Genomic DNA, 14,670 nt, shown 5'->3' with positions numbered 1-14,670 from the left:
TTACCTTTGCCACACATCCGCACAGCCTCAGCCTCTAGCCTCTGGAACTTTCAATATTGGACTACTAAACTATCTCAGCCACTATCACTTTCATGTCAAAACACTGTGATCCTAAAAGCGATAATAAACAGAATTAAAACCAAGGATATTAATACTGTAGCACTTCCTGAAATGTCTGGAACAATTTGATGAAGCTGATCCTATTAAAACACCAATGTTAACCAAGAGATAGTTGAACTGACAGCCTGGTGGATGTTTGTATGGTAGACTACAAGTGCAGTTACTCTTCTAATCTTTGCTCTTTCAGGCTCATGACATGACTGTTATGGTGGTCACTGAGTGACAGTCAAGTTCACATGAGTTTTGCAACAAGCTTTTGAGTACAAGTTCAAACAAAATCGAAGGCTTTGCTGCAGTACAAAATAAAAAAAGCTCAGTGCATGGATTTAAGTTAAGACTGCAATGCAGTAAGAACATCAGCAGTTACTGCTGCTCGAGGTGGGAACAGTTCACAAAACTGCTCTTCTGGAGGTCAAGGTAAGTACACTGATGAGATGAGAGATGAGAAAATGTAATATTGCTCTGGATTCTCCTAAATCTTTGTAAAAAATTAAATCATTTTTGCCTACTTTCAGCATTTTCAGTGACAATGACTGTGGATGTAATGCTTTGGGGAGTGTCATTCTCAGTTTTAAAAACTCGTAAATTCAACATGGATGTTCAAGTTCACAGTGATAAAAAGAATATTCAAATCATAAAGTAACTTACTGACAAATTTTAGTTGCTCCATTTTTTGCAACATTTGACTTAACTTTTGACAAACATCTGAAAATGACAACAACTAGTTTTAAGGCTTAATCACTCAGATTTCTGTAGATCTTGAGGGGACGTTTCTATGTAAATCGGCAAACCAGCTGCTTGTGTACACGCACGTAAACTGCTGTGACATGAACTAAAAAAGAGGTAACCAAAAAAATAAATATACAGATGGCAAGAAAATCATTTTAGATGTAAATAACAACTAGTAAGTCCACTCTGATGCATGTTTCTCCTGTGAATGGGAAATGGGAAAGTGATGTTGACATCCACACACTGTGCAAACTCTGCCAAACTGCCTTTACATCTCATCTTCATAATAAAACATCAAAAACAGGTAACATGTTATGCTGGTGTCTTCAAGTTGCAACAGGCAATCTGCAAATCTGTAACTACTCAGATGATTTGAGAATCCTAAAATACAAAGGTGAAATAACAATTTCCATCCATGTTGCTAATCAAATAATTGTTGAAGTAATTTAAGCAGAAATACCAAACTCTGTAGTATCTACAATGAGATCTGTTGCTTTTCTCTGTTTTATATCATTTTAAATTGAACATCTTTCAGTTTTGGATGTGTTAAGATAAGACATTGGCAGACATCACCTTTGGCTATAGAAGCTTGTAACAGGCATAGTTTTAAACTTCTTTCCACAACGTTTTATAGATGAAATGTTTAATTTAAAAAAAATCAACAGATTAATCTATAATGAAAACAATCATTAGTTGTAGCCACACTAAAATGATGTCTTTAGAGCTGTGGTTGTTCTGTGATCCATTGACTCTGCTGTAACACCACTGTCAGGCTCTAGTGATGCACTTGTTGAGTCCATCTATTAGAAAGTTGAACACATCAGATCCACTAGAACAACAGGCAAAGAGCTCCCCTTGTCCCTGTAAAGTTCCACATGACTTATTTACATCGCAACAATGACAACATACTTTAGAAACGGATGATGAGGCCACCAACACTGAAGCCTCTGGTGGTCCTGGAGAAACCTCTACACCACAAATGACTTGGTCTGGGTTCTTTCTCCTCTTTTTTCTTTTGGCTATGCCACATAATCAAAGTCATTTCATAGGGGTTAATGGCAGCACATTTCCTTCTATGGTTAAGCCAATTGTTAATGGGGAGCATTAAATGTAAACAGCTTGAAGGCCAGACTGGTACATTCTCTCAGCATGAACTGACTGTGTGCTCGTCGTCATGTGGGAGCAGGCAGCTCCTTTCTAAATAGCCTGCGGCCAGTTATGGCTCCCTCCTCCCGACCAAGCGCTCCATCTGGAACAGTTGAGGTCACGTTCTGCTATCCCTTTATCCTTTGTTGAACCACAACACACACATAAAAAGATGACAATAATTTGTCTCTTGATCAGGTCCGTACAAGACCTCCCTGAATTGAGATCTAGTCCCTCAAGTGACACTGAAAATTATGACATTGTTAATAGTTAAAAATCTAGAAGTTTGACATGTTTGATTTCCTCATGTTAGTTCGAAAGATTGCAGGCTAGTTCTTTTTTATACAGAGGATGAAAGAACTCCGAGGTTGCCAAATCTCAAAAAGAGTAAAAAGTATTTGATACTTTGCTGATCCCTGAGGGGGAAATTCTCTTTTCACCTGCTTCCCCCCGGGGAAAGATCAGAGCACAGGATCAGGGCCCTCGAACTTACAGATTCAGACACAGAGGTCGAGACTCTTTTGATGAAAAGTCGATAAACTGAAATGAAACTTGTGTCCTTCGAGTTAACTGCCAGAAAAAGGTTAACTGAGTTCAGACTTAATACAAGAACACAATCCATGATAGGATGTTCTGTCCCTATCTGAAGCTTTCTAAGGTGCTTCATGTCACGTATAGTTGCTCCTTACAAGTATACTGGTGCACCAGAAACGTTGAAGTTCTATTTTATTAAGTCTGCACCAAAATGTAAGGCTTTAATGGCTTTTAAGACACTTGAGTTACCCTAAATTGCTGTTTTACTACTTCAATCCTCATTGAATAGGTGGAGAATTTCATTTAACATTATGTGTTTGACAGCCTCTTAAACACTTCTGAGAAGTGCTGGATAAATAATAGTTTTTACAGTCAGTGTACTGCCAGTAGCTGAGTTTGAAGGACTAACAAGATGCTGTGTAAATGTTTAATCTGTGGAACACCACCACCACAAGAGGACCACACAGTCAAACATGGCCCTCCACCAACAAGAACCGGTGACTCCACAGAGGAAGCTGGTCTGTGCAATGGTCAAACACGTCACTGGAGAAAGCAGACAGTACATCCCCTCAGCTGTGTGGGAGGGAGGAGAGGAAAGATGAGCATGAGTGACTTGAGTGTGGGCGTGCACACAAGTACCAGGCCTTTTTAATCAGGTCCACAATTTTCTAAAGAGGGAAACTCACGTGACAGCTGCAGCTGACACATGGTTAATTTTGAAGACCTCATCCTACTGTAACATACAAACACAGGTTCACATACTGCCACTCCCAGTTGGGCACATAAAAACTATTTTCTCCAGGGCTAAAACTTGTATGGCAGAGAAGTCTACTGGTAACCCGTGAAGGCCTCTTACTGACTGCAGTGCTACAGACTCAAACAGTTCCTCAGTCCAATAAAAAGAGTGAACTACTCTGAGGGGAATGTTAAAGGAACAATGTCCTACAGCTTCAATACAGCTGTCAGGGTTACAGGATGTAGCGGCTCTTGAAGCCCATTGTATTTAACAGATCTTCTGTATACAGCACAGACACATACTGTTAATATTCACATAAAACAAATTAAACATAAAAAACAACTCCCGTGTCGACTCCTGCTATGTCATGATACACAGCTCCACCTCAGGGTGTAAGTAGCAGCACCTCCTCCAAATGTGGTGCCTCCAGAGACAGAGCAAGTGCTTTAGCTTTTTCTTGGACATCCTTGTCATCTGCAGACCAACAACCTATGGACATTACCCAGACTGCCAAAGATAAACACAAGCAGGCTGCATTAATATACAAGCTGTGAGACATTGTCAGTGGAGAGGCTGGTACTTAGTAACCTTGGTGAGAAATGCCTCTTACATCTGCTGCTCCAATGCTGTCAACATCTGGATTGAAAATGCAGCAGAATGTCTATTGCTCAGTTTGATCACCACAAAAACAGCCTGGGAATATTTCTACATTCTTGCAGATGAAGAGGTATATGACCTTATGTCCTTGACTAATAAGTCAACAAACCTGCCATGCCCTTTTTTACACACTGATTTGTACATACAGCCAGCATTCAGAATGCATTACTGGCCAGAGATTCAGTTACAGACTCATGTGTATAATGGAGACTAAAAAGAGCTCATATGAAATGGCTTTCTTGCTAACAGTAATATGACCTTCAGTATGTTAGACGAACCCTCGCCATCTCAGGCTACATGGTCAAACTGAGTGACTTGTGACTGTTACACTGCTACACTGCTGATTTATTGGGACCTTGAAACTGTAAAGAGCGTAGTCCACAGAACTAGAACATTAATTAATAGTCTAAAATAATGTTACGCAACGTGTCTGAAGACGACCCTTTCATTTTTCCTTCTTTATTTTTCCACATCAAGAAGACTCTAATTAACAAAAGTACTCCACAAGAAGCAAAGATGTTTAACACGTTAGGAGTTAACTATCCACCAGTTATAATTTACCTTGTAATTTGCCTTTATGGAATATTACACCCAAAAATATCATTTGGTAACAAATACTAAGCATTAGAAACACAGAATAGAGTAAAGGCTGCCAATAAGAAAACAAACACAGGCAGCAGTACCATAATGCAGATTCATCAGCAGTGATAATAGTTGCTCTGCGCTACCTGGGTAAGAATGCACTGCATGATTATGTTGCTGTTTTGCTGGTCACTGGTACGCGGAAATATAAACAGGAGATGAAACAGCAGAATGCTGAATTTAATTTGAAAACTGACAGAAATGGTTATTTTGATGATTAGAGATGTTTGAGAAGCAATGCTAGCACTAACAGGGACTGAAACAGGGCATAATAAGGAAGTTGATATATAGGTGTCATTCAGACCTGCACATACTGCATGCCAGCTACCTTCACAAGCCAACATAAGCAATTTCACGGTTTATTATCATTTCTAGCACAGAACAAAATAATGTTGGTTTTAAAGACCAGGGTAGAATTAAAATACTGCTAATAGGTTCTTTTCAAGTTGTTTGAGGGCCCAGACGATGGACCTACTTCTTGTTCCTTTTCCAAGGGACAGGGGCTCATTTTAATGTGGCTTTATCTGTCTGGAGGTTTCTAGGTCACAACAAGGCTATTGCGAATTAATAAGCTAACCACACTGACATAATGTTAAGCTATGATAAAAGTTAATCACACTCTATAGACTGTTGATAGATCAGACAGATTACAACCTGCTTCCCTTTTCACCTCAGGTGCATCGTTTATAACGTTCTGCACAAAGTGTGACACAGCCGCTGTCCAAGGTGCTGAACCTGGGACAACCAGGCGGGAGGCGGGAGCTTTCTGAGGTGATTGCTGTTGATCACGCTTTTGATGTAGTTTACACCAGGAGATATCCAGAGGGACTTTAATTAAGAAGTATATCTAGCTATGTCTTTGCTATGAGTCATGAGCTTGGGACATACTGAACATACTGTTAATTTGGATTACACCGCCTGATTGATTTCAGAAGTTTTATTGGGATACTGTCTTGCAGTGAAAATCTAATTTACTACAATCAGAAATAATGTAGCTAAGATGCTTTGGAAAATCCATCCTCTATGGAGATAGACCAATAAATATTTTGGTACTCCAGGACATGGGAGATAGGTTACTGATAGAGAAATGCATCTGGTTAAAGTTTTCCTTGATAGAAAAACAGAAGTGTTTGCTTTGGCATTTAGAAAATACATACTTCACTTGCTGGGGGCGGCTGTGGCTCAGTGGAGGCAACGGTCGAGTAGAGTGGGTTGTCCACTAATCATTGGCCATTCAATCCCTGGCTCTAACAGTCCACATGTAAGTGTCCTTGAGCAAGACACTGACCCTCAAATTGTTCCCAATTGGCGAGCCAGCACCTTTACGTGGCATCAGCGTGTGTGTGAGAGCCAAATTGTGGAGCATTTTGTCTGCTTAAGTAGAAAAGCACTATTTAAGTGCAGGCCATTTGCCTTATCATAGTCAACTAAAAATAAACTGCTGTCCCTGTCTAAAAAAGCTACCCTGAAACAGTCTGAGAGGCAACATGCACTTGAGGATTATTACTGGCAGACACATTTTCTTCCTGTGGGTGCCAGGTGGCAAATGGTACACATAATGAGGGCAGACACAAAAAAATAAAACAAAACACGGGACTAAATTAGGTCTGCTGTTGTCTATGCTGGAATGTTTAATACTGACATCTAGAGGACAAATTTAAGGTTTGAAAAAGGAAAATTTAAACTATCCAGCTGCATCACAAGCTGAGCAGAGCATTTAACCTGTTACAGCGTCCACATCTGGAGGTATGTGCTGTGTGCCGTGACTGTAAAGAGAAATGTGTCCAAACAACTCACTGTGATCACTTCTCTAACTGTTTTGCTGTACAATGCTCATTAATCTGCCTGAGATGCCACTGCACCACAGCTGGTGCAAAACACTGTGTCACGAGCTACAGTCTGCATTGACACGCGGCTGCACTATCCACACGCTGATTCAAACCCACCACCCCCTCCTCTGATCAGCTAACCCTTCCTCTCCAGGGACACGCTGAAAGGAGCCGAACTAGAACATACATGCAGCGTCAGAGAATGACTCACAGCAGCATCCTACCAGTGCTGGCTAATTGTTACACCTGAAGCATACGCAACTGCAGTCCCTGCCTCCAAGGACACAGGACGCTCACATCTACCAGATGGCTTACTTACTTAAGTTAAAAGAGAGAGAGACGTGATTAGAAAAAAAAGATTTAGACAAACAGGCAGGTAGGTAGAGGAGCCTTAAAGCTTGCAAATCAACTCCACTCACCTTCATGTCTCCTCACTTCAGTAGAAGGTGGGAAAGTGGTGGAGATGAATGAATGTCAAAGGAAAAATGACAGTATTGGGGATAAACACAGACAGAGAGAAATGGTAGGTTGAAAAGGGGGGGGGCGTTGACAGAGAATAAAATGGGGGTGAGCATGTGATTGACAGGAAATGAAATTATGAAGAGTGAGTGGAAGAGAACAGCTGATGACAGAAGGAGAGGAGGAGTGAAAGGAACGAGGGAAGGAGCAGGAGAGGCTTAGTGAGAAATCCGCAGGTTGTGGTGGTGTTGCAGGAGGGAGAAGGAGCGAACGAGAGAGAGAGCAACAGAGAGAGAGAGAGACAGAGAAAGAGAGGAGGAGAGAGAGCGCAGCCGGCTGAGTCTAGACTGCCTCTTAAAGGCAAGTATCCGCATTCACAGCACACGCCAACCAATGACAAATGTCGAAGAGGCCGAGGTCTACCTTTGACTGGCTGGCTGTCTGCGAAGGGGATGGACAGATGGAAGGAAGGCAGCCAATGACTGAGGAGGAGGATAACCAAAGGAGGGGGGGGAGAAGGAAAGGAGGTGAACCTGCGTGTAGATGTGTTTTACAGCCAGAGAAAAGCATGCAGGCTGATCAAGGGCATCCAGAGCACTAGCCTTCACTCTGTTACTCCGGTCACAACAGAATGCAAGTTGTAGACAGATCAATATATTATGCACATTTTGACACCTAAATACTAAAACACGTGTGACAAGCTGAGGTTACACAATCATCTGTGATACTTGATACTGCATACCATTTTCTTGGTAACATGGGGGAACATCACAGAAAAGACATGCTATCTCGACACTGTTAACTGGCCATGAGCCACCCATCACTTTCTCTGCCTTTCGCTCTCTCTGCCATTGTCTCTTTCAAAGACATGCTGAACAATATGCCTCTATGTGACTCAGTTTCAGGAGGCAGAGACAGAGGCTCTTGATGACACGATGAAGAGTGCGGACCAGAGCCACTGCAGGCTCATCGCTGGCAAAATACAAAACAGACTCCAGAGTCCACGTCTCTTCAGCAGCTCCCCAACAGTCACCGATAATGCTACAAGAAGCGTGGAAGGGGAAAAAGGTGCTGTCATACACGTAGACCACCGCAGGAGAACTAGTTAACGAAGGTTAAGGCAAGAAAAGCAAATGAGTTGGAGCTTTCTGGAAGGTTTTTGTTCTAAAAATTTTAAATGGTTGTGGCATCTTACATGTTTTTCAAACTTTGGAAACATTTACCAGAAATCTGGCTCGACCACAAACTATCCGCCTCACATAAAGTTTGCCTGGCACTTTCTTGCCTCACTTCCACACAATCTTTGCACAGTTTAAACTATATACTTAAAAAAACTCATTACTCACGTACACCATTGATGCTAAAAGGCAATGTCTGGTGCAGTTCACGTCCTGTTCCCTTTGTTCTCACATACTGTGTAAGGACTAGAATAGGGGCAATAAATTCATTTGTCCGGTACCGTTCAGAGGTCTGATCTTGTGTTTGTTTGAGTTCCTGTGGCTTTTCCCTCTATCGTCTCTCACTCATTCTCTCCCTTTCTGTACCCCAACTGGCCCTGCCTGCTAAAAAGCCTATCTGCGTCAGCTGCACCTGCTGCCTCTGACTCTGTGCTTCACAGCAGGGAGGCGCTGTCTCCTAGAACCCAAACACACACACACACACACTCCGTACAGTGTTAAGATCAGTCAGACTCCATAGGCTGGAGGGGGGTCGCTTAAGAATGACAACAACAGCGCGTATGACTGCAAAGAGCATGTCGCTCTCAACACCATCTTCAAAGGCTCCTCACACACACACACACACACACACATTTCCATAAATCCTTTCACTCATTCTATTTTCTCTCCACTGCTGTGGGTCTGCATTGCAGCACTAAGTCAGGTTGTCAAGAAGCAAGTAACTTGGGTAATCCGTCAGATTGCTTCTGACGGCCATTACAAGTACACAGGCAGTCTGTCAAGAATTCATGTGGGCCTGCAGCTAAATCAGTAGTTTTCAGTACACTTTTTTTGGCTGATTCACCCTGGTAGAGTTGAGTGATTATCATCATCATCCTACTGTGTCCTCGCGATCACTGAAGTCCCGAGGCAGCACTGAAAAACAAAACTGCCTCATTACTACATGCTTGATAAATATTCATTTTCCCTTCATAGTTTATCCAGAGCTATTTATTGTTTATTTAAATATACAGGACAGTGCACACCAATCAACATTAGCAACATTTAGCAACATTGATGGAAATGTGCCGGGATTAGTTTAGATTAGTTTCAAATGTAATTTTGAGTGTCAAAGTTGTACTTACATACATTATGTTTAGAAACACAAAATACTACAAGTATAAGGGGTGCAAATGGTGCAGTTCAGACCTCTGTTTTTTTTTTGTTATGTTTTTGTGAGTGTTTGATCACTTGATCATGATAGGATCATTGATTGAATAATCATGTGACACACACAGTTAGAAGACAATGAAATAGGTGTAATGTGAATTATTTACAAAATATACAGCTTTAATAATAAAAGAGTAATTTGCTACATTAGTTACATAACAGGAGTTGGGTTGTAGTGGGTTGGGGGTGGGATCAGACGGTTATTGGCAGGGCAAGCTACATCCAACGTTTCTTAACGCCACCTATGTGGTAGTACTCCCTGAGACTTGTATACAGAAATCAGAGCACTTCCCTTTTAAGTAACAAATGGCCTTTTAACTTCATAATTTACTGCCCACTGAACATATACAGTATCTTTATGCTCGTTTCTAATGAGACCTCTGTCATATTAGTCTTCACTGTCTATGCTATGACTGACTTTGCCACTTGGTCGCCTTTGCTCAGTCTGTGGATTCATACAGCGAGCTATCGCCTCAAACCCAGTTTCAAAGGATGACAAAATCAGAGAAATGTCAGTCTCGCACTCCATAGCCTGAGTGTCACTAAAGTACCCGAGCCTTTAGTGACACTAAAGCTGACCATGTTACAACAGCAAACAATCGAGCGCCCCTCTGGCTTTCAGTGTTGAGTAAGCCTTATGTTTAAATACTCTTTTAAGGTCAGCTCTCTCTGGTTTCAGCGGAGACTGTGCAAGGGTTTGACTCCCTCACCCTGAAATGGCAAAGTGACTGAGGCAACTCCTCCCTATCTGAGTGTACAACTGTTTTAAGTTACTGACGCAGACGCACTGTACTGTCCGTACACTGTTTGTGGCGCTTTCTAAAGGGTCCAAAAAAGAAACGCTTGTTCAGAGTGATACAGTGAGCGAAATAAACATACAAGCATACACAGATATAACTGAAAGAACATTTAAAAGTAGTCTGTTTTTCTCGTAGGTTAATAAATATGGGATTTGGAATTATTCTCTAGAAATGGCCAGCTGATCACATACACACACACACACACACATACTCAGATAGACAATGTGAAAAAACCACTAAGGCCAAAATAGCAGCAACACAAAGGATGCAGTGCTCAAAATAATGCTTTTAGACTGGCAGAAACTATTAGTCACCTCTGAGAATAAACCATGCTCACAATAGGGATCCTAATTGACCAATCAAAATGTGCCTCAAAGACAAATATAGAGCCAACTACTTTATTACCAACAGTAAGGGGGCCGGCTTTGTTGGCCAGGCTTCACATCATATGACTACTGACACAATTAGGCCTGGTACCTACCAAGACTTGTGGCTTTTTAAGGTTGCACTCCGGCTTTCTTCTCTTTCGGCCATCTGTCTCCATGTTCCTGAGAGTAGGAGTCATCTTAACCTTGACCCTTTCTCTGTTTTCCTCTCTTCTCCTCTCACCCCCTCCCACACTCAGCTTCGGCTGGACAGATCCAGTTCTCTTCCACGAATCGGCATAGGTACCCAATAGCCAAACGAATCTCTTTCACCCCTGTCCTTCCTCTTCTTTACTCCCCTGTCTACCCCCTCCCAATCTCTCCTTCTCTTAGGTGTGGAAACAGAAATGTTGATCTGGCTCTGCGCTCACAAAGTGCTGCCAGGACCTCCAACCTAACTACCTCTTTCTCGACTGCTGAGACTGGTAATCTACTGTTGGCATGCTCTGTGGTATTAAATTGTGTTACTGGGGCAAAGTGGGTGCCGGTATTAGCGAGCGCTGAAAATGCAGCGCAAAAAGGCTGAGAGACTCAGTGAGAAAGGAGAAGTACCAACATGATTAATGATGTTTTAGGCTGGTGCCACACTAATGGGGATAAATACACGTTGTGGTCTCCGTTTTTGTCTTCCATCCACACTTAACTACTGACCGACCACTGATATCTTAATCAAAGTGGAAATCTAAAAATGCTGTCCTTTTGCAAATGCTGACATGTGACTGTCATGTGATTTCATGCACCTGAGTGCCACATGATCCATTTGAGAAACTGGACTAGCCTTTTAAAAAAATGGTAGAAACACTGTTTTGTTTCAGTGTGTAACTGTGAACTGTCAGTTAACATTATTAACATTTAAACAGCCCTTTACACAACTACACCCTGGAGACACCATATTTTACGGTTTCAGTTATGCCGTGCTGTTGTTATAAAAATCATTCATCCCCTTGTAAATGGACAATAAAGCCTTACTACTGAATAAAAGTAGATTTATGCTGCTTTTTTGACACTGATTAACAGAAAGAGGCCCATTGCTGTCAAAATAAAAACAGATCTAAACAAAGTGACCCAAAAAACATTACATCTGCAGGTACTCTGCTCAGTATTGTACATGGCTCATTTTGATGACAGGCCTCTCTCTTTGAAAATGACCACAATGACTGAAAAGACGTGCTAGCTGTTTGGGAAAGATCTACATAGCACTAGCATCCTGCCAGTGGAACAGCATGTGGTAAAAGGTTAAGGAAGGACACAGTTAGACACGTGAACAGAGTAACTAGGAACTAATTCATTAGTAGCGGATACGCCGACTGTGGGTATTTAACGACTATAGTGTAGTATGAAAGTGAGTTTGCCTCTATTCACTCTGTGTTTACCCACAGTGTAATGAACATTTGTGACCTTGGAGGTCTGTGTCCCCAAATGTGAGGTTAAATGATGAGAGAGAAAGAGAGGCAGACAGAGCAACAGAGGGAGGGAGAGAGGGAGAGAGAACGCTCCCTCCTAAGCTGGATCTAGTGGCCTGTGCCCTCCTGCTCTTAATCCTGGCTTCCAGCACATGACCCAGCTAACAGTATTATGGAGTGCTTTGATTAGACCTGCTGCTGTGCGCACGTAGCGGTAGACGTGGTGGCCGTGGGGGAACGTGGGGTCCTGTGCTTTGCCATCTCTTTACAGGAATGCCAGGCCTCTGTATAGACACATGTGAACGCATGCACACATAAGACACACACTGAATTAACCAACGTTTAACCTCAGCGTACACAGCCTACACACAGTGGAAGAAAAAGACACGAGGCTGGACGGATTAGGCCTGCAAGTCAGTGAGTCAGTGGATTACCCAAGCACTGTTATTCTAGGTGAAAAACTAAGAGTAATGCTAAAAAAACGTGCTGCTAGCATTAGCTGTGGATGATAGGCCACAGAATGAATAGCAAGAATGGCACTTAGAGAGGGGAATTTCACATGACAGCTTCAGCAGTAGGCCTTAATCGCATCAAGGGGTCTCGCAGTGGAATCATTTATTTTTAAGTTCAAGCAATTGATAGAAAAAAACAACCTTAAAATTAGGGCTTGGTATTGAAGGTGAATACTGAATTGTATCTATATCAGCAAATATCAAAAACTGTCCAATAAAAAAAGTTGGCACCGAGTTTGTGGCCACATATCATATATCAACACAAAGTTTATCGTCACTGAGTAAAGGTAGTGTTTTAGTAACTTATAATATCATGAAAAAAGGAGGGAACTGAAGCTGGTCAGATCCAAAAATAATACTTTAGGGGGTAAACTGTTGGGGAATTCAGGAGCACACACCTTCACTATGGGAGATGAACTGTATGTTGCATAACCAAAACCAATGTAGATAAACCACCAAATACATCAACACAAGCATGACAAACTAGTGACTGTCTTCCAAGTTCAAATTCCCTCTGGTCAATTAAGAGAATTTACCAGAAAACATCATGTTAACTTTTTAGGCCACTGAGGATACTGTATTGTGCAACAGCCACATCAGATGTCTGAACTACAAAAACTCCCAAAACACTGATGAAGATAGACACTCAACAGTCCACAGGCAGTTTCCAGACAACAACAACAACCTGTGAGCAACTTTGTGCACCAACAAAAATCAGTCTTGAATACTAGGCTAAATTCTGCATGGCAGGAGACGTAGCTCTGTGCTGTTACAAGTGCTACTACATCTACTGAGGCATGAATGAGTTAATCTTCAAATTACAGAGTACACTCTGTGTGACCAGTGTTATCTATCACATGTTTGCAGGTTGTGTTGCACACTAGCAGACTGCACTTTTCAACTTTAAGGAATGGCGCTCATTTTTGCATTTGTGGGGCCGAGTTTGCAAATCAGTTTAAATGTAGACACACACATACACACAATAACTGCACCGTGAAACTAAATCCAGCAACAGATCCAGTGCTTGTAATGTCAGCAAAGTTAATAAACAGAAGAACTTTGAAATTAATTCTTCACAGGCAACATGTCTATATTACTACTTTAGCTCTGAGCCTCAACTGAAATGCTTGCCTATAAAACACCATCATTTCAGATTATTAGACTAAATCTTTTAATGCAGCTGCTGTACAGAGCCCAGAGAGAGATATTTCGGGGACAGCATCGTTCGAGGCTGTGTGTGTGACATGTGCTACTTTCTTTGTGTCTGAGTGCTGTCGCAGCATGCTCAACCCTGAAGGAAACTCACTGTGACAAGTGGTCTGCTGGTGTTCCGGTGATGGAGGGTAGATGTGGAGGAGGGTGGGTTTGCCTGGGTCACCTCTAATCTTGCTGGGATAAATCATTTCCTTGAGACTTTTCCACCCATCGCCTCAAATCAGAACATCATCTTGCCCCGCCAGGAGGAGGCACAATGAAGCTCAAATCCCCCCGTTTTTACTCCACTAGAATTTTACGTGCATGCAGTAAAGTATTTCCATCATTTAAAGTCTGAACACATCATGTACTGCATTTGCACACAGCAGGAAATTTCTGCTGTCTCTTAGTTTGTTACTGCACCTCCTGCATTACCACAAACTTGCCGTGTTTCTATATTATTGGATAAAATGATGCAGCTGTTTGTTACCGAGGACCTCCCACGGCTTGGTCAGTTAGACAAAAGTCATGTTGCCTAGCTTTCTCTACAACGACCTATTGAGTGTGTTTATAGAAATAGTACATTAGTGGCATACTTGACAATCAATAATATTCAAATAAAATCAAAATTGTCTTTATATTGGTTGATAAAAGTTGCATATTTGGCCACTTACACTAGTGATGACAAACTGCTGGCAAGTCACCCACTGTTGACAGCTCTGCACTTAAGCTGCTCAAGCTAACATTGATGTTAACTTCACAGGCTGACCGAACACACTGCCTCACAGCCCAGAACCCTGGAGGATCTCAAGTCAGAGCTTTTAAGGTGCTGAGCCTGAAACAATGACATATGACTGGGAGCCTCAGACATATCTGTCCATCAGCTGTCTGTCACTACAAATGCCCAGCATCACTCTGCTGGTCTTTTAAGAACAGCAAGAATACACTCTTTGGCATTAAACTTTTTTAACCCCCTTAAAACTTTCACTCAACAGCTTATTGAGACACTGAAGCTCATGGTTTGAAAACTGCACTCCCATAAGAGCGATTAATGGTTATTATACATTTTGCAAGTTACAAACAGAAGTGTTTATGTG

At 41.9% G+C, this 14,670-nt stretch overlaps 1 protein-coding gene and 1 long non-coding RNA gene across 6 annotated transcripts in view; one reads left to right on the top strand and one right to left on the bottom strand.

Moving 5' to 3' along the window:
- slc20a2 (solute carrier family 20 member 2) overlaps positions 1 to 14,670 on the bottom strand; it is a 47,026-nt gene that overhangs the window by 20,581 nt on the left and 11,775 nt on the right. Inside the window, exon 1 of one of the 5 annotated variants that reach the window (XM_018672936.2) lies at positions 10,521 to 10,765. The exons of 2 other annotated variants lie outside the window; for them this stretch is intronic. The gene's annotated coding sequence lies outside the window, so the exon portion shown is untranslated. Of the gene's footprint in view, positions 1 to 6,812; positions 6,950 to 8,198; positions 8,388 to 10,520; positions 10,766 to 14,670 lie in introns of those variants that run through there. 2 more of the 5 variants (XM_018672946.2, XM_018672928.2) reach the window with 2 other exon arrangements.
- LOC127143218 (uncharacterized) lies at positions 359 to 8,191 on the top strand. The gene is made up of 3 exons (XR_007814479.1): positions 359 to 537; positions 5,240 to 5,335; positions 7,752 to 8,191. It is a non-coding gene; the product is annotated as an uncharacterized LOC127143218 (long non-coding RNA).

This window comes from Lates calcarifer, linkage group LG13, assembly GCF_001640805.2.
Source record: "Lates calcarifer isolate ASB-BC8 linkage group LG13, TLL_Latcal_v3, whole genome shotgun sequence".
In the NCBI taxonomy this organism is placed as follows: Eukaryota; Metazoa; Chordata; class Actinopteri; family Centropomidae; genus Lates; species Lates calcarifer.
Note: the sequence above shows the minus strand (reverse complement) of the source record. Positions and strands in the feature narration are given on the sequence as shown.